The following is a 21,976-nucleotide window of genomic DNA, read 5'->3' as shown; positions in this document are numbered from 1 at the left end:
TTTATTTGTTTAAGCCCAGTTTTTTTCTCAAAATGACATTACCCAAGTAGACTCTGGTAATTATGACATGAAGTGGTAAGAGCTTCTTCTCCGAAGAAAGCAAGGATAAAACAAATTGCCCAAGTCAACCACTTTATGGCATCATAAATTGAATAAAGATATTACCAGTCAGTGGAAAACTGCATGTATACAAGAGAGAACACAGAAACAAACAAACAAAAAACCAAAAGGAGGTTTGAGAACTCTGAATCTACCTTCTAATATATAAATGATCAGCACAGAATGGAAGCCTTACAAGTCAAGGGGTTTGAGCCACACCTCTGTCCAAATCATTAGGTGACTACAAAGCTATGTGGACCCGGAGAGATCTCCAGAAAACCAGGCTAAAAAGATGAGAAAGAGTAAAATACCAAGGAAAAACAACATTAACACACACAGAAGTTTAAGTCCAAGGAAGTTACAAAAACAGCACACTACAAAATGATCAAACACCTTTGGAACAACAAAAGAGAATGCAAAGTTATAATGTATTATTTAAAATATTCAGTTTTCAGTCATTATGTTCTCTCTGTGAGGGGGAGATCAGTTCATGCCCTGATCCCCAGAATCTGTGAACCTGTTACTTTACATGGCAAAAAGACTATGAAATGATCCTGGATTATACAGGTGGACACTATCTTATCACACAAGCTTTAAAACTGGAGATCCATTTGCAAATGTGGTCAGAGAAAAGAGATGGGATGAAAGAAACAGGGTCCAAGAGATGCCATATTACTAGTTTTGCAGATGCAGAAAAGAATCATGAGTCAAGGAATATGAGCCACTCTAGAATCTGGAAAAGGTTAAGGAAAAAGATTTGTGAGAGAACTTCCACAGAACTTTCAGAAGTAATATGGCCATGCTGACATCATGATTCTGGCCCAGAGAACCATGAAAATATCCAACCTACAGAACTTTAATAAGTTTGTATTGTTTTAATCCACTAATTTTGTAGTAATTTGTTAGAGCAGCAACAGGAAATGATATACATGCAAAACACCAGGAAAGTAGGAAATATATTTAGGAGAAAAAAACTTTCACAGAAACTGACTTATGAGGCTTAATATTTAAGTTACAAGACAAAATCCTTAGCAGCTATTATAAATATATTAAAATAATTAAAAATATTAAATTATGATAAAAAATTTAAAGGAAAATAGTTAAATAATAAATAATGGTGGGAGAGAATCTCAATGGAGAAATAAAAAAATTCACTATATTATGTTTATGGATATACCATATTATGGTATATCCATAAACACAATATAGTTTAACATAGCAGGAGAAAGAATCAACAAACTGGAAAGTAGATCAGTAGAAATTATTAAACCTCTAGAACAGAGTAATGTATAACGGTTGTACCTGAAGGAGGAGAAAGTATGTTTGAAGTAATAATATCCACACAGAATATTCAAAATATCCTAAATTTTAAAACATTAACCCATAGATCCAAGAAGCTCAGTAGTCCCCAAACACAATAAACACAAAGAAAATCTCAGCTAGACACATCACAGTCAATCTGCTGAAAGCCAAAATGAAAATTTTGAAAGCAGCAAGAGAAAAAAAATTCATACAGGGAAACAGCTGACTTATTATCAGAAAAAAAACATGGTGATGAAAGACAGGGGAATTATACAGTCATCATCCTGCAGGAAACAAACTGTCAACCAAGATATCTATATCCACAGAAACTATCTTTCAAAACTGAAGGCGAATACAGTCAAGATGTTGATAGATTTAGTACACTTGTAATAAAACTCCAAGCATGATCGAGAAAAGCTGGTTCTAAAGTTTATGTGGAGATTTAAAGGAATTAGAATAGTCTAAACAATTTTGAAATAGAATACAATTGGAGGGCTTATACAATCTAGTTTTAAAATTCACTATAAAGCTATTGCAGTCAAGACAGGGTGTTATTACAAAATTAACGGAACACAACAGGAATTCCCAGAAATAGATCCACGCAAAGATAGCCAATTATATTTTACAAAGGCACAAGGAAAAGTCAGTGGAGTAGGATATTGTTTTTGACAATCTTCACCAACACCTGTTATTATGTCTCTGATGATAACCATCCTAATAGTGATGTCTCTTTATGATTTTGATTTTCATTTGCCTGATGTTAGCGATTTTGATATCTTTTTTTGAAAAATGTTTTCTGGTCTAGGGAGCAAAATGAACCTTGACCTAAACTTGTATACAAAGTTTATAACAAAGTTTATTATGGGGTTCTGAACTCAAAATGATTACTGATCTAAATGTACTTAAGCTTATAAAATTTTTAGAAGACAAAGGAGAAGATCATCATGGTCTTGAATTAGGCAATATTTCCTACATATGACACAAAAATATGGTTTACAAAAGAAAAATATTGATAAATTAGATTTCTCAAAATTAAGAGCCCTTGTTCTATAAAATATTATTAAGAAAATGAAAAGATATCTGACAGACAAGAGGAAATTATTTGTAAAATATATATCCGATATTAGGTATATCCAAAATACATAACAATTCTAAAAACTCAATAAGAAGATAAAAAAGAAAAATTAACAAGGGACTTTTGGACTAATGGACTTTTCTAAAAAGAAAATGCCAAATAAGTACAGGAAAATATAATCAGTATCATTAGATGTGGGGAAAATATTTTACCATGAGCGCCACTTTACATTTATGATAGTGGATAAAATCAAAGGGATTGACTTCATCCTAGTGCTGGTGAAGACAAAGATAAAACCAAACTACAGCTATCACAACAAACTGTATAAATTGATGCATCAATGAATAATGTAACTCAACAACTGATGCTCAATCAAGGAGTCAATTTACTTTGGGAGGAAAAGAATAGATTCTTCTGCTTTGAACTGCTTACAGAACTTGCCTGGACTATGTATCACTTGTATGCATTGTGAACTATCTGTTGGTGCAGTGAATTGTGGTAGTGCTGGAGTATCTTTGCTGATGGTGTCCTGGGTGGTACAATTTTTCCAATGAAGCCGTCAATTGGCTTGGTGTCATGGGATTTGTGTATCCTCCTCCCTTCTGCTTGTGATGGTCATTCAGCTAAAATTTGGGAGCCAATAGAGGTGAGGCAAAGAACATCACAATGCCACTGGAACCAAGGCCAAATTTGGGGGCCAACAGAGTTGAGGCCAAGAAATTCACACCCCACTGGCACCAAGGAAAAATTTGGGGGCCAACAGAGGTGAGGCAAGGAAACTCACCCCCCACTGGCTCCGAGGCTAAATTTGGGGGCCAACAGAGATGAGGCAAAGAACTTCACCCCCCTACTGGTGCAAAGGACAAATTTGGGGGCCAACAGAGGTGAGGCAAAGAACCTCACCCCCTCACTGGTGCAAAGGCCTATCCACAAGTATGGCTGTATGCTGGATCGGTTGTCAATGACGGGTAAGATCCAATTACAATTGTACCAACCTAAGACAGGAGGCTGACGCTTTGAGGTCAGCTTATCCAATGATGGATAAGGACCATATGTATTATTGGACAACCTATGACAGGCATGGTACCTAAACCACATGCTTGGTGTTTAATTAAACAGAAGGGGGGAGATGCTGAGAGCCACAGCTGCATTGGAATGATGCATGGCATTTTTGCCAGAAGGGAGTGGTTAAGAGCAGATGCCAGGGAGCCATTGAGATGATGATGGTTATGTTAAGCTGTGTATTCAATTGTATAGTAGACCCCTGCTATCAGCCTCTGGCGCTTGCTACTTTGGAGTTCTCGCATAACTTTGGAGTTCTTGCTGGGATTCCTGGAGAGTTCGTTTTGGTTGGGGAAGTACTGGAGGAGGGATTTCCAGTTGGTCGTGTCCCTGGAAGGGCCGAGTGGATAGCATTCTTGGGAGTTTGGATAAGGAAGGAGGTCCTGTTTTGAACCTACAAGTACCTTATGACGGCTCAGTTATTTTGTGCCCAGCCAGACTGCGGCAAATGCATCCATCACAACTCTTTAATTCTACAAAATTTTTATTACCTCAGAAGGAAACTCTGTACCCATTGAACAATCATTCATTCCCCAGCTTCTTTATCTGGTTTGGGATGTTTCATATGAATGGAATCATAATATGTGGAATTGTGTGTCAGTATCTCAACTTCCTTTGTACCAGTAAAGAAAACTCGCCAGCTTAAAAACCCCAGAAACCTATCACTTAGTATTAATTTGGAATTTATGTCAGTATGCTGTCCTCACTTACCCAGCCTGGGCCTTGTGTTGAGCGAAAGTCAAGTCTCACCTGTGACATCCTCAGCTCTGTGACAACGATTGGGCGATTATCTGAGTTTGTCTTTCATTTGCAATCCTTTTACCTTTTCAGTCTGACAGCTCCTAATGCTTCTCTCATTAGTTTCCCCAAACCATACATTCTGATATGTTTAATCTATTCTCTCTCTCTCTCTCTCTCTCTCTCTCTATATATATATATATATATATATATATATATATATGGCATAATGTTTACTTAAAGAGCCTCCCCATAAGTCAGACAGGCAACACTTACTGTAGAAAGAGAAGACCCAAAGTAATAGAGTGCCTGGTTTCAAGATGACTGTAGCATACCTGGCACTCAGGAATGGGTCTAAGGCAACAAAGCTGAGGAGTGGACACACTTCCCTTGCTGCTGGATGTTTTGCATTCTCCTGCAATTTCTTTTCTTTGTATTGCTGGACATGACCCCTCCAGACCACCCTGGCTGGCCCTACTGGTCGCATTTGTGGATTTTGTCACCCTGTGGGCTCTTAACCCTAATGTTTGAGTTATTTATATTGACAAATTTTGTTTTATGCACACCTCATTGGTTGCTTACCAATAACATCTACATGTGGGTTCTTTCATAACAAAACCAGAACATATTTGTGTATCCGGATAGTTTATACTGTGTATTCTTTGTTATATGAACCTAACCTTCATGTTTTTCTACATATTTTTCTTAAAAATGTACCTAGCTACATTGTTCAAGTAGAGATGTTTTGGTAAAATGTAAGCAGTTTGGGTTCTCTTTAGGTAATGAATTCCAGGGTTTGATGATTCAGTTTGAGCTTTATTTCACATCAGTAACAGAGCCATTTATAATTTATCTGAATAATGTATTTTATTTTCCTCTCACTGTATCTTTAGCCACCCCCCACTCTTTGTTGCTGAAGAGACAAAAAAAATCACCTTTGATCTTTTTTAATGAATTTTTTTTTCCTTCAAAAGCAATGGTGAAACAAAAATGCGCACAATGCAGTGTTCCAGAATCTACCTTCAGAATCAGTGTATTGGGCCTGAAGAAAGTAAGAATGTAGGTCTTGGGCTTCAAGGATCTTCAGGGTTGAAGGGGGCAAGATCAAGAGGGAGCAAGATGAGGGAACAGTGAACCTCTGCACCTGTACTAATAAGGAAGCTCCACTTAGTCCAGAATTATATTTTGACATACAATATAAGATCTTGTTTACAAATGATAAAAAAAAATTAACAAAATGAAAGAAATATGCTTAAACTCCAGTGCTAGAGGTCATATAAATAGGGCTAGGGCTTTCTTTGCAGTTGCTAGATGGAATCATTTCAAGCCATACACACGATTAAAAAGATAAAAAGTTTACTAAGTTCTGAGAATCACACCAAACACACACATGCAAACACACACACACACACTCACACACACTCACACACACTCACACACACACACACCATGCTTCACAAAATAGGCAACAGCTGGCCCTACCCCTGTGGGCAATCTGAATTTAAAGTGGAGATCAAATATGATGACTGGATTTGCAAATTTCCAAGTAAATGGAGAAAATGTCTGTGACAGAATTAGACTTTCTTATCTTTAAACTGGGGCCAAATAGCTTATAATTAGCTTAGGACCATTTCCATATAGTATACAACAATTAATATTCTCACATAGTAGAGTGGCAGGGTACTCAACTTTAGGGCAGCCATGGATATCTTAAAAGCACTCTATGGATGTATTTCTTTGAATAATTTTAAGATCTACGCACTAGCCCTTCCTCTAAACAAATCTATAGTCCAATCTGATGACACTCTACACACAATAAAGCATTCACCAAGTGTGTTTTAACAACACATGATTAGAGAAGGGGTCCCAAGAGGTATGGTGGAAAGACCTGGAACTTTAATGCCAGGCAGATATAAATGGGAGAAGTGGCTCAGCAGCAATAATACCAACAAAGGAGATAATGACATATGCCCTTGGAACCTGTCTATTTCATCAATAAGAAAAATTAGAATAGCCATTTTCCATTGTGCTTCTATTAGAAACAATGTTCAGACACTACCACTTAGCACTACCACCTAAGATTAATATATCAGGCAGAGGATATAGCTCAGTAGTTGAGTGCTTGCATGTCCTATGGGAGAAACTGGGTTTGATCTTCCGCACCACATAAAAAAAATAAAGATATGGTATCCATCTTATAAAAAATCTTTTAAATCAATATATAATAGATACCAGCCCTTTAGCCCATAGTGTGGTGTGGTTCATTGGCTTCATGCTGACTTGTTTGGCCAGTGGCATAGGCACTGTGGGACTGCCAGAGCCATGTGCCCTCAGCAACTTTCACTCTTGTGGCAATTGTACTTTCCATCCTATAGAACAGCAGTGCCTTTGGGGACCTAGCCAAGGATCTTGCACACATTTAACACTTGATGGAGGGAATTGAGCTCATCCACAAGTACACTGGTTCAATGTGTTTCTTCTAAGGCATCCTCCAGTTCTTATTGTATTAGTGAGACTTGTTCCCCATCAAACAGGTGAAGGACATTGCCCTCCTACTGGCAAATGAGACACAAAAGATTCTCAGTGTTCAAAAATCTTTAATAATGTAACAAATCTATGGGCTCTGACCTCTATGTTATTATCTTATGCTCTAGGTTAGTTCCCTTTTTTACTACCTCTGGTAGCTGAAGCTCCCTCCTTCAGTGAGAGGTGGTTACAACTGAGAAGCCAGAGGAGACACATTGAAATAGCTCACCCCATGGAACAGTGTCTGAAGGGATTAGAAGTGGATATGCCTTTCAGGAGACTTGAGAAATAGGTAGATGGCAGAGTAGTGCAGCATGTGAGGTTGGTTTGACTTTCAGAGGCGTGGGGCAGAGAGTATATCCAGAAAGACAATTGGAATGGGGATGTGGTTGTTGATTTGGCATTGGGTTAACTAAGGGATGCTGTGCGGCCACCAAAGCAAGTTGCAGGAGAAAAGGGTCCTCTGCCTTGGGGCTGCTAACTCTGAAGGCATAACATCTGTCTTTATGGGAGTTCCTGCTCCCACATAATATCTTAAATGTGGACTTTAATCTCAGCATTGGCAACAGCCCTGAGAGGGCCTGTCTTGATGGCTGCGGTCATGCCATATCTGCATTGTTTGTTGACCCAGTACAGGAATGGGCTGTAAGTGAATGTTGCAGATTTCATCACCTCCACCCACTGCTGGGCACGCTCCTTCCGCTGCAGCTTCTTCCTCCAGTGTAGAAACATCATGCATCCACCAATTATCAGAGCACACAGCCCCAGCCATACAAAGTACAATGGGACCCACACTGAGGCAGTAAAAGAAAAAGAAAAGAGACAAGTTGTCTGACAGCTGTAGCTTGAGATCTGAACTGTTTCTCATTCCTCTCCTTGATTTGGCTCAGTTATCCATTCATTCCTTCCCTCCCTCTTGCAAAACTTGCCACATTGTCTTCTGAGAGAGTCCGAGCTATTTTGGCAGGAAGCTTGAGAGGCCACTTTGGCCTTTGACAGATGAGGAACACTAGGTGTACAGGGGCAATGACTAATGCGGACTCTGTCAGAAGTTCTGGCTACCAATTCGGGACCCATGCCATTCTTCAGACTGAGAAATCTCACTAAGGGCAAGGTCCTTGAGGAAGTCAAAACTCCCCACTTGACAAGGACTCCCATGTATCTTTTATGTTTGGGCAGAACATTGTCTATGTCTTCAAGGAGTCCTCCCTTTTATGGTGGAGTCTATCTCTTAACTGCTTAGCACTTTATGGAGGCAACCACCACCCCATACCTACTCTCTAAGGATGAGAGGGGCACTTACAACCAGTAATTACTAGGTCCTCAATTGAGGAATCCATCATTTTGAGGCTTGGGGAATCCATCCGTACAAAGCTTGTTACCAGGCCTGTGGCTCTGGAAAGAATGAACTCACCCACCCTTGCTCCACCAATGGGAGCCCTCAGAAGGCCCCAGCTCCATTGTTTCCTCAATATGAGGTCACCGGGTTCTGAGCACTGGGAATTCCAGGAGTGGCAGTTGTGGAGTGGGTGACAGTTGGTGGAAGGAAGGGACTTCATCTTGTGACCTGTCATGAGCATTGTTGTCTTCACTCAAAGAATGGTCCCAACACAGAATTGTCTGTTTCCAACTTCATAAGGGGAACTCACAGAACAGCCCCCAGGAAAGGGCCTTTACACCCTCAGGATCTTATAGTAATGTTGTGAAGCATGAACACGGAGAACTAAGAGATATTCCTCAAAAATAGATATATTAAAGACTCTGTTAGGTGAGGAATCTATGTCTCTGAGCATACAGATTTTCTTTTAAAATTATTTAATTATTATATTTTTAATTTGTTTTACTTAGTTACACATGACAGTACAATGATCTTGACATATCATACATTTTTATCAGATGGGATATATTTTCTCATTTTTCTGAGTATAGAGGTTGCAGATTTACATTGATCATGCATGGGCTGGAGATATAGCTCAGTTGGTAGAGTACTTGCCTCCCATGTACAAGGCCCTGGGTTCAGTCCCCTGCACCACCAAAAAGAAATCTTAATTATTAATTTATTCTTGGTGCTGATCATCAAACCCAGGACCTCATACATGACAGCCAATATTCTACCACTGATCCCCAACTCCAGTTCTCCATATAGCTTTTCATATCCTGTTCCTCTGCTTATTAAAGATGTTTCAATGTGCAAAAAAGATATATTATTTCCTACAAGGATTAGAGCCAGAATAAACATGTGGGAAAAGGGTTTGTTATTTTTTTTTGTTGTAGGTGTTAATTGCTTTTTATTTTCTCTTTAAGACTCTCAGTTCAATCTTTCAATATTGAGATGGTGTAAGACCCAACTGCAGGAGAAGTAAAACAAGTAACGAATGAAAATGAATTGGCATATTCCATGAAAACATTTTCTGTGAAACAATCTGAAAGTGGAAAGAGGAAACATTTTCTAGAAATATGAGGAAAACGAGATAAATTATATGAGTATGAGAAAACTTGTCTTTCTTGGACTTACTCTTACATAACTAATATACTTCTATTTCATTTTTTTTCCTTCCTGTTACCTACATCTAATATAAAACCATCAATACCGTATACTGGATTACTGCATTATCTTTCTAGTAGGTCTTCTGCTCCCATTTTTCTCCCTGTACATATCATATCCTTACCAGCTGAGTATTCTTAAATTTTATTTGCCTGATAGGGAAGCATAGTATACTAGGTCAAATATAGACTCCAGAACCAATCTTCCAGTTTTAAATCATAGCTTTATCACCTACTAGCTGTCTGACATGGACAAGTCCATTAATTTTTTGAGCTTTAGATTCTCTACTATGAAGTGGAGATAACTACAGTATATTCTTGAACGCTATTTGATAATTAAACATATTAAGCTCTATAAAGCATTATAATAATGCCTGGCAGAGAGTGAGGGCTATAGTTATGTTCTTAAAAGAATAAAAATAAATATTATGTTGGGAACCTGCTTGCAACTGTTAAGGAACTTTTCATTTCTTTCTTTCTTTCTCTCTCTCTTTCTTTCTTTTCTTTTCTTTTCTTTTCTTTTTTTTTTTTGCATTTATAATCCCCCATTAATCCAGAACCTTCCACAAAAAGCTTCCTGAACTCTTTTCTTCAAAGTACTCATTATCTATTCTACCTATTTGGCCACCATATTGCCACTTACATTTTCATGTGTCAGTCTTCTCTAATTAGATTTTAGAAGCTAATTATGGCATTTCATGAATTTTATTTTGGGTATATGTACTAATTATGAAAATAATAATAAAAATAGTCATCACATATTATTCCCAGTTTTTCATATGCCTTATTTGATTAAATTCTCATGACTACTCTCTGAAGGCAGTATTGCTATCCTCACATTATAGTTGATGAAGCTGGAATTAGTCTCATAAATTTCAAAGCTGATTCATAAACTTTGCTGATATTATAAATTAAATTAAAATGATCAGACTATGCTTTCCTTAAAATAAGACAATGTTTTGACATGCTTGTTTTATAAAAAGACAAAAGAAACTTTGGCTGCATTAGTTGAGTGGTTCGCTTAAGTTCTAGGAGCTAATGAGTTCTTTTGTGTGATACATTTTGGTTAGCTAGACTACACTTATTTAGTATCTTCAATTAGGAAGTGTGTGTGTGTGTGTGTGTGTGTGTGTGTATGTGGTACCCAAGGCCTTCCACATGCTAGATAAGTATTTTACAAGTGAGCCATCATCCTGGGGCCTTAAATTCAAGTGAGAATGTTGACAGAACAGAGCAATTCTAGGGTAGGATGACCCATTTTTGAAGACCTGCTCACTCAGAGGTCACTTTGGCTATTATGCCTTTCCTAAATTCTATGCTGTCTTTAATGTCATGCTGAGCCTAGAATGTGTCTATTATCTACTCCTGCTTTATTTCATTTCATCTAATTGAAGTGATAAAGGGAGAACATGTGAAATAAAAAGTATATAGGCTCAGCTTCAGAGAAAAGGAAAGACTTGGGGGGCTTGAGATAGAGAAGATGGGTTTTCAGTGAGAATCAATTACATAAAAAGTTACAGAAGACAATAAAAATAATAGTAGTAAAAATATGGATACAGAGCCTGTTGGTGATATGTTAACAGATTTTAAAAAAGCAAGACACACTATTGCATATGTACTGTATCTATTTATACTATAACAAAAATTGTTCTTAAGACTTACTAGAAACAGATTTATAAAAAAACAAAAACAGTGATTCTTTTATGGTAGTAAGACTATAGCCATATTTCTCTTTTTCCTATTTTCTTATTTGTGATTTTAGTATATAAATTTTTATTCCCTACAATTTTGTATTTGCATGATAAGGTTGTACTCTGCTGTCCTTGTTCTTCAATTCCCAGCAGAGGGAGGACTTCTGTCTGTTATATACCATAGTCACCCAGCAGATTCTGTCTCTTCTTTGTATGAAAAACTTTCAGGAAGCAGGATTTCAAAAGCTGCTTATAACACAGCAACAATAACTAATAAAGGCTAGCATTACTTTGAGTGCTTACTTTGTGCCAAGCACAAACGTGTACTTGTTCATCTAATCTTCACAACAATTCTGCAAGGTTGATATTATTGCGATTTTAATGGTGTTATTTAGGGAGTTTATATGATTTGCACAAGGTAGCATAGATAGCAAATTGTTGGAGCGAGGATCTATATCCATGTCCTCCTGATGCCAGACCCTGAACTCTGAATGACTGATGTTATGTCTGTCAGAGACAGGCCCACATTTGGCAGGGAGATGAGGGTTTGTGGAGAAAATAAAGAAGATCAAAAAAAAAGAGGGTCTCTCACAAACAAGGCACATCTCGAAAATAGTGATTTCAAACATTATAAAATCAATTTCTCTGATAGAATTTGTTAGTAAGAGTGAAATCTTAATTATTTAGAAGACTGCGTGGAATTAAATCTTCTTTGTAATTATATAGTAGTTATAAAAGCACTACAGTGTGTTTTTCCTCATTGCTATCAAATTGTATATTATTGAGAGCAATGAAAATTATCACCTTTTCTTGGCATAGGTTGAAAAGATTAGCTATTTTACAAATTCACCCTCTTTTTTTCTATACAGATTTGGCAGCTGTATTTTACAGCAAAAGATACAGCCTATGCAGTCATTCCTATAAGCAGTTTGGATGGGAATTGAAAGAGTAACTGTATGAATGTCAATGCTCTCACCTTATCAGTTAGTTGCCTTTATTTATCTTGTGTTTGTATCCTCTTGAAAACTTTGATTTTACAGCTTTGAGGGTTTTTATTATGCTCTAAGTGCCAAATATTGGAAGCTCCATATAATATATATATATAGCTATATACCAGAGCTTGCCTACATATTGGATTTTACTGAGATTTTTCTTGCTTCCTGGAATAATGATAATACTAACTATAAAAATAAAAATTGAACATATCATTTGTAGAATTCTCAATGCAGTGCATCCACGTTGCCTAGCAATCTGTACTCCTGATGACATTTCATTTTCATGACAATTTTATGAGGTTGTATTTCTTAAGACCATTTTACAGATGAGGAGGAAGGGAGAACAGAGGACACACACATACAAATGCTTGCTGTCTCTCCATATGGTACCCTTATCCACCTGGGATTCTGCCAGACAAAAATTCATCACCATTTGTTAGTTCTTGGCCTTGGACTTCCAGCACTATGAACCAAAAATGAACTTCTTTTCTTGATGTCACCCAGTCTCAGTTATTTTTTTATAGTAACTGAATTTGGACATGTGCACATATAAGAACTTTTAGCCTTCTAGAACAGCACTTAAGACAAAAAGCCATTAAAAAGGCATCAGACTACTTTTGCTCAAAGTATTTCTCATTGGTAAATAAGACTAAGGTCTCTGCTATATTTTGAAGACTATGATCTCAAAGAGAAGGAAAAGTAGAAACAATTCTATAGTGTGAGAATATTTTGGAGAAGCAGATATAGCTTTCAAAACCCCTTTGTTCAATTTTAATTTTAAATTTGAACATAATATTATATGTTTACTATATGTACTTATATGATGATATGTATTCTGAGAGATGATGTGTTAAAGTAATTGATATTTTTGTTTGGTCATGTGTGTGAAATAGAAAGTTTTACATGTACAAAATAATGTATACATTGAACAAATTATTTGAAATTTATGTCCATTGTATAGGTTAAAAGGAGGAGAGGGGAAAAACTTAGCTGAACCATTTTTCATAGAATCACAATTTGTTTGGCTGACATTGATAAAAAAGTTCCTCTACTATGTAAATTTGTCAGTTGAATATTAAAGTGCAGTATCTCATTAAGTTTTATCATGTTCCCTCAGCATTATTCTTATTCATATTAACTCCACGTTTAGCCTCCATCTTGCCCTTTTCCTTTTCAAACTGACAGTGGGCAAATCATTTCTGGTTATGATCATGGGCTCATCTGCCCAGCTAACCTTAAATATAAATCCAACAAAAGAGTAAATTTCATTATCATAAATCTCATGCCTTAAATACAAAGGTCCATTTAAGAAAAAAAATACCAATACTTTTTAATCTATTTCAGGAAATATAAAAAGAGGGAGTACTTCCAAATTCATTCTATGAGGCTAATGTCACCCTGTCTTCAAAACTAGTCAAAGACACTTCAAAGAAAGAAAACTTTAGACCAATATCTCTAATGAATACAGATGCAAAAATCCTCTATAAAATTCTGGTAAATTGGATACAAAACATATCAAAAAGATCGTGCACCATGATCAAGTGTGATTCATCCCCAGGATGCAAGGTTGGTTCAACATATGGAAATCAATAAATGTAATTCATCACATCAATAGACTTAAAGATAAAAACCATATAATCATCTTGATCAACACAGAAAAAGCACTCAACAAAATATAGCATTGCTTTGTGTCCAAAACACTAGAAATACTAGGGATAACAGAAACTTACCTCAACATTGTAAAAGCTATCTAAGCTAAGCCCCAGGCCAGCATCATTATAAATGGAGAAAAATTGAAGGCATTTCCTCTAAAATCTGGAATAAGACAGGGATGCCCTCTCTCACCACTTCTATTCAATATAGTTATTGAAGCACTGGCCAGGTCAATTAGTCAGACAAAAGAAATTAAATGAATAATTATTAAAAAAGAAAAACTTAAACTAGCATTACTTACTGATGATATGATTCTATACCTAGAAGACCCAAAAGGCTCTACCAAGAAACTTATAGAACTAGTAAATGATTTCAGCAAAGTGGCAGGATATAAAATCAACACCCATAATTCAAAACATTCCTGTATATCAGCGACAAATCCTCTGAAATGGAAATGAGGAAAAACTACCCCATTCACAATATCCTCAAAAAAAATACTTGGGAATGAACTTAACAAAAGAGGTGAAAGATCTATACAATGAAAATTATAGGACCCTAAATAGAGAAATAGAAGAAGACCTGAGAAGATGGAAAGATATACCTTGCTCATGGATAGACAGAATTAATATTATTAAAATAGCCATATTACCAAAAGCACTTTAGAGATTCAATGCAATTCAAATATAAATCCCAATGGCATTCCTCACAGAAATAGAAAAAGTAATTATGAAATTCATCTGGAAAAATAAGAGACCAAGAATAGCTAAGGCAATTCTAAGCAGTAAGAGTGAAACAGGTGGTATCACTGTACCAGATCTTAAACTATACTACAGAGCAATATTAACAAAAACAGCATGGTACTGGCACCAATACTGGCTGGTAGACCAATGGTACAGGATAGAGGACACAGAGACTAACCCACAAAATTACAACTACTTTATATTAGACAAAGGGGCTAAAAGTATGCAACGGAGAAAGGATAGCATCTTCAATAAATGGTTCTGGAAAAACTAGAAATCCATATGCAACAAAATGAAATTGAATCCCTATCTCTCACCATGCACAAAAGTTAACTCAAAATGGATCAAGGATCTAGGAATCAAACCAGAGACTCTGCATATAATAGAAGAAAAAGTTGGCTCTAATTTCCATCATGTAGGGTTAAGCCCCAATTTCCTTAATAGGACACCTATAGCACAATAATTAAAACCAAGAATCAACAAGTGGGATGAATTCAAACTAAAAAGTTTTCCTCAACAAGAGAAACAATATGTGAGGTGCATAGGAAGCCTACATCCTGGGAACAAATTTTTACCCTCACACATTAGATAGAGCTCTAATCTCTGGGGTATACAAAGAACTCAAAAACTAAACACCAATAAATAAATAAATAAATAACCCAATCAACAAATGGGCCAAGGACCTGAACAGAACATTTCTCAGAAGATGATATACAATCAATCAAAAAATACACAAAAAATGTTCATCATCTTTAGCAATCAGAAAAATGCAAATTAAAACTACTCTATGATACCATCTCACTCCAGTAATAATGGCAGCCATTATGAAGTCAAACAACAACAAGTTCTGGTGAAGATGCGGGGGAAAAAGGATATTGCTGGTGGGACTGCAGATTGGTACAGCCATTTTGGAAAGCAGTACGGAGATTCCTTGGAAAGCTGGGAATGGAACCACCATTTGACCCAGTTATTGCTCTTCTCGGTCTATACCCAAAGGACCTAAAAACAGCATACTCCAGGGACACAGCCACATCAATGTTTATAGCAGCACTATTCACAATAGCTAGACTGTGGAGCCAACCTAGATGCTCTTCAGTGAATGAATGGATACAAAATAATGTGGCATATATACACAATGCAATATAACTCAGCACTAGAAAATAACAAGATCATGGCATTTGCATGGAAATGGATGGCATTAGAGCAGATTATGCTAAGTGAATTTAGCCAATCCCAGAAAGACAAATGCCGAATGTCTTCTCTGATATAAGGGGGAGGGTACACAAAATGGGGTAGGGAGGAAAAGCCTAGGAGGAAGATTACCTCTAGATAGGGAAGAGAGGTGGGAGGGAAAGGTAGGGAGAAGGGGAATTGTATGGAAGGTGGAAGGAGATCTTCATCATTATACAAAATACATGTATGAAGATATAAGAAAAAAAAGAATAGCATCACCTTAGATTGGGTAGAGAGAAGTGATGGGAGGGGAGCGGAGGGGATGGGGGGAAAGAAAGGATAGTAGAATAAAATAGACATTATTATTACTGTGTGTATATACGTCATGTATATAAACACAGTCACTGCATGACCAATGTGATTCTGCAATCTGTACACTCAGAAAAATGAGAAATTATCCCATCTGATTCAAGTGTAGGATATGTCAGGGTCATTATACTGTCGTGTAACAAATTAAAAAATTGAAAAAAAAGAAAAATAATGTACTTTTGCTTCATAACCTGTAACTTTCATAAAATTCCCCATTTGGATAGCATATTGTACATTGAATATGGTCCTGTCAGGTCTTTATATCAGTTATTTTCTGAGAGAGAAAGTACACTATGTACATCTTCCTCTATTAATAAACCAATATTCAGATCTATAATAAATTAGCATAATTTATATTTCCTTGTTAACATCTTATTTAAATCTATTTCTAGCAATTAATATAATACTATGCAAATTTATGTTGCCAAAAATGGTGGTATATCCTAAAGAACAACTGAGAGCAACTTAGATATAAATTTTACCAGTTCAGAGCTCTTTTGTTTGCATGATATTGTATTCTGAAAGTGTATGAAATACATTGAAGTTTTAGAGTGTTATGAAGAAAGTATGCCTATTCAACTTGAAGGGCCCAAGGAGAAGAAAAAATAAGATTCTGGTAAATATTCTTTGGTGTAAAATACATTAATATAATCTTTGGTCATTTTCTTAAAATCATGACAGTTCATATCAATGACTGCAAATCTTTTAAGCAATCTTTCTGGGACAGCTACCACTTCTGCAATTTTCTCAGAGGGAAATGCAGATGAGACTACAAACACCAGAGGCTCTGCAACAACATCCAGTGATAGAGTTGCCTATTTTGTGAATACCATGTACCCTGTAAGTGAATTGAGTAAATATGACAAATAATGTCCATGGACAAGAATTGGATTTAAAAAATAATTTTCTTGATATTTACTACTTTCATATTTACTCAAAATATTTGCAAGCCATTTTAGATGCAAGATAAGCATCTCAATAGTCAGAATCCCAATAGTCAGTTTGCTTACTTTGGGAAATATATTCTAATGCCTTTCATGAGATATGTAGGATTTCTGCCATTCTTTGCATCCAAAACCTAAGTACAAGGTGATGCTGCCAATAGGTTTTCTATAGTGCTTCATAATAAGCAATAGGAGTAAGTGAGGTGCATAGTAGGATAGTATTTGATACAGAATAGAAGACAAATTAGAGAGCCCAGGGTTCCAGTTGCTTTTAAATAGTCTAGTGTTCTTATGAACTGAATAACTGAGTGCCTTTCCATAAGTGCTTTATGCAACACCAAGGAGCAACTTGGAGGCTTTGTAGAATTTAGCCTATTATTTTAATGTAGATAAGAAAATATTGGCTTTCATACATACTTTACTTCTAAATAAGTTTCACTGAAACTATTGGTATGTTTCAAGTAATAATGTGAATATTAGGAGAAAACTGATCATAGTAAAGCAGCTTGTAGAATTTTCTTCCAAAGAAATATAAGCAATATTTTTCAATGTTATAAAAGCCAAAAATAGAGAAGAATCCATCTTCTACTCTCAATTTCAAGAAGTATCATGCAGATCAAGAATAATTTTGAGATAAAGCAAATTAAAAGTCAAAATATTAATGCAAGCTTCCTCCTTGCACAGTTTTACTTTAGCAAAAAAAGAAAAATTTCTAAAAAGCCACAATGGTGTTCTAAAAATGACAATTGACACAGGGCATGGAGATTACTTGGGGGAAAGAGTAATGATGGCATATTTTCAATTTTCCTCAATGTGAATAGGTAGCAGCCTACAATCCAGATTTCAAATGCTGTTTTCTGTTTTTTTCTGGTAGAGGGTGGTAGCAGAAATAGAGTAAAGTCTCCAGTACACCAAAATAAACAACAGCTTAGGTGATGGAGATGCTAATTACACTGATCATTACACATTTTATGCATGTAGAGAATTTTTTTACTGTACCCCATATATAAGAAATATTCTGTGTTAATTAAAAATGAAAATAAATGTAAAAGAAACAGTAAAGTAAAAGATAAATCACTGACTCAACTGGGAACAAGTAACCAGCAAGGAATTGGCTGAGCCATTAAAAACAAACAACAACCAAAAGGAACTAAATAAGTACAACTTACTTACATCAAACTCCAAACTTTCAAAATATAAAAGCTTTCAAAAATATAGCTTACTCACCTTGAAGCAAGCACAAATATAATCTTACATTGGAATTGAAATTCATTTAAATGCACTTATTTTCCATTTTATTTATTTCTTTAATAGTTTAGAGAGAAAGAATACAGTAATAAATGCATAAACAGTGTCATTCTCAGCCATGCCCTAGTAACCCTGTTTGTAGAACAAGTGTATGGAAAGCTCAGATGAATTTTCTGAGGATAATATTCATCCAAGCCTAATTTTTCCTATGACGAAAAATTTAAAAAATGTTCCTCACATTCATAAAACATGCCTAAAAATATACCTAAGAATGCACATATAAAGACCACACGCAGGAGAAAATGAATCTAAAAGGATCAGTTAAATATGGGGTCCCTACATTATCTCAGATAAATAAGTGATGGGAGAAAAAGAACGAAATCAGTAAAACTACAAACAAAGTATAATTGCTTTGATAATTTTGAGATAAAGCAAATTAATAGTCACAATATTAATGCAGGCTTCCTCCTTGCACAGTCTTACTTTAGCAATTTTGATAAATATTCATTCAATTAACAAATTATTTTAGAAATAGTTTTCTTGTTACCTGATTTGTCCTGTTACCTCTATTGAAATTGCCCAGAAAAAAATCACCACATGACAATAAACCTGTTGAATTCACTATAAAATAAATACTTACGGTATGGAAACAGCATGATTATTTGAGAAAATAAAATGTGCAAAATTAAAAAAAATGCCTTCGATCTAGTTTTCAATTCCTACAGAATAAATGTGGTTTTATTAGATAATCAAGACAATTAAAGAAAAGGGGAAAAAATGTAAGCAAAACCCAGACACCTTTCCACAGTGGCTTGGGAGATGGAGGCAGGAGGATCACAAGTTCCAAGCCAGCCTTAGCAATTTGTTGAGGAGCTAAGCAACTCAGTGAGACCCTGTCTCTAAATAAAATACAAAAATAGGACTGGGGATGTGCCTCAGTGGTCGAGTGTCCCTGAATTCAATTCCCCATACCAGCCCCCTTTTTAAAAAAAAAGGTAAATGAGGGCTGGGGATGTGGCTCAAGCGGTAGCGCACTCACCTGGCATGCGCGCGGCCCGGGTTCGATCCTCAGCACCACATACCAACAAAGATGTTGTGTCCGCCGAGAACTAAAAAATAAATATTAAAAAAAAATTCTCTCTCTCTCTCTCTCTCTCTCTCTCTCTCTCTCTCTCTCTCTCTCTCTCTCTGTCTCCCTCCCCTCTCCCACTCTCTCTTTAAAAAAAAAAAAGGTAAATGAAATTGTAAAAATACATAATGCCAGATTGTCTCCATAAAGTATTTCTAATAAGTATGTGTTATGGCTTTCATAACTATTGTTTTTCTATGCACTGATTTATTCATATTTCCATATATTAAAATGAAGAAAAAATATTATTCATGATGTCAAAATAACTTATGAAAATCCATGCAAATATCTTTTGTATCTTCCATAAACATGTCAATAATAAACCTCTTTATTATAATGGTTTACTTCTTTCTTTTTTCTGCCTCTGAACTTAAGTACCAATTGTTTTAATAATCTTCATAACCTCAAATATAATTCTATTTACAGAAAAACATATCACCCTATGATATGTAATGTTGGTCCTCTATGCTTGTGCTTTTATGTAGGATGCTGTCTGGAAGGCTCATTTAAATTTTGCTCACTATATACATTTATTTTCTCTGTCATGGCATTCCCTTTAGCTCTCAATCCTGCTGTCAAGGCAAAATTAACGTTGTGTCTCCATGGTTCATCGCAGCTGTGATGATACTCAATGTAAAGACATTTAACCTGTAAGAATTTGGATCTATCAGCAAACACTAACACTAGGAGTTTCAGCTACCACAAAAGAAAGTGATTATTTAGTCTGTTGAAAGCTGATGGAAATAAAGTATCTGAGATTTTTTCCCTTGATTTTTTTCAGATTACAAAAATAAAAAGTGGAAGCAAGACAAGTTTGTCATACTTGCTTTGCTCTCAGAAAATCAAGCCTTATCCTTGTGGAATGGATTTTTCTAGTTGAGAAGAAAATTTTCTCCTCTATTAATGGAATTTTTGTTAGTATCCTTTTATTTTGAGAGTAATACTAGTGTTTATCAATGCAACTCTCTGACCTCCAAGCATGTACTTGGAGTCATAGCCATTTTAAAATTAGATATATATATTATATTTCTATTTTTTTCTTGTGCATAATGGCTTTACTTTGAGTGAATAAAAAACACAATCAAGGTATAGATAGCTCACAGAGATTGCTAGTGCTTTAGGCTGTGAATGCATAAAGTGCTTTGATGAGAAATCCTAATTTATATATTGAAATGTCAACTCTTCTTTCAATGCATTGAAAGAAACAGAAGACAGCAGTTTCAATTTTATACTGTTCTTAGATATATTTGATACACTGCAACAAAAAAAATGTTAGTGTTCACAAATTTATAGTGAGGATACAAAGCATTTAAATTCACCAAGGTACAGTATTGCCTTTTTCTTACAACTAAACTCATATCAGATACACATGGTCTTTTTTCTCTCAGTGCTTAATGCCTTGACTGGGATCATAGACTTCCATGCAATAGAAAATTCAAAAGATTATCTTATTATTTTCTCATTCTCAAATTATTTTTTCATCCTATTTGCTGTCAAAATTTAAGTTTATAACTCCAGCTAAAAGTCCCTAGAATAAAACATTTCAATGTGGCATGCTTAACTACTTACTTCCAATATTCTCCCACCCAAGTTCACACTACTTTGTCTTTAATCTAGTTAGCAAAACAATTAGGGTGGTCTATTGTTCAAATCTTAAATGTCTACCTCCCAAAGGCTCATGTTTTAAAGATTCTGTTGGGAATTGGTGGAAACCCTAAAAGTTAAGTCCTAGGAAAAGTTCTTCATGTCTTGGTGTGTGGCCCTTAAACAGAAGATGGATTCCCAACTCCCTCTTCTTGGTGTTTGACTCCCTGATTATGAGATGAGTGGTTATGGACTGGCAAACACTTCTGTCATGATATGGAGTCTCACCACAGGCCCAAAGGCAGTGAAGTTCAGTAGTTATGTACTTGAAGTGTGAGGCAAAGCAACCCCCCACTTCTACCTTTGGTACTAGGAATTGAACCCAGGGGTGCTTAATTATGAGCCACATACTCAGCCCTTTATATATTTTTTTTCACAATACCTTTTTTTTTTAATGTGGTTCTGAGGTTTGAACCCAGGTCCTCATATGTGCTAGGTGGATACTTCACCACTAAAACACAGCTTCATCCCTAATATTTTTTTAGTTGTCAGTGTACCTTTATTTTTTTTTATGTGTGGTGCTGATAATTGAACCCAATGCTTCACATATGGTAGGCAAGTACTATCTACCATTGAGCTACAACCCCAGCTCCATTTTTTAATATTTTATTTACAGACAGAGCCTTGCTAAGTTGCTTAGGGCCTCAGTAAGTTTCTGAGACTGGCTTCAAACTCATGATCTTCCTTCCTCAGACTCCTCAGCCACTGGGATTGCAGGCATGCACACCATGCCCGGGTAATCTTTTCTCTTTATTAGTTGATTATGTGAGGTATTTGTTATAGATGTGGAAGACTGACTAACATGGCATGATAAGAATATAACACTCCTTTAAGAAACCTGCACAGGACATTTTCAGAGTATGATACAGAAGACAGTGGCAAAGACAAAAGTAAGAGATTTAAATAAAGTAGATAGAAGTCTGGGAATTATTAATAAAGGGGAGAAAATATGGTTCTGAAGTATAATAGTAATAGTTCTTTGAAATTTTAGAATTCTAAAAAAATGAGAAAAGGCAAAAAGTTTTCTTTAAAAAAATGGTGCAG

Source organism: Ictidomys tridecemlineatus, unplaced genomic scaffold (assembly GCF_052094955.1).
Source record: "Ictidomys tridecemlineatus isolate mIctTri1 unplaced genomic scaffold, mIctTri1.hap1 Scaffold_277, whole genome shotgun sequence".
Classification (NCBI taxonomy): domain Eukaryota; kingdom Metazoa; phylum Chordata; class Mammalia; order Rodentia; family Sciuridae; genus Ictidomys; species Ictidomys tridecemlineatus.
This window is presented reverse-complemented; position numbering follows the sequence as displayed.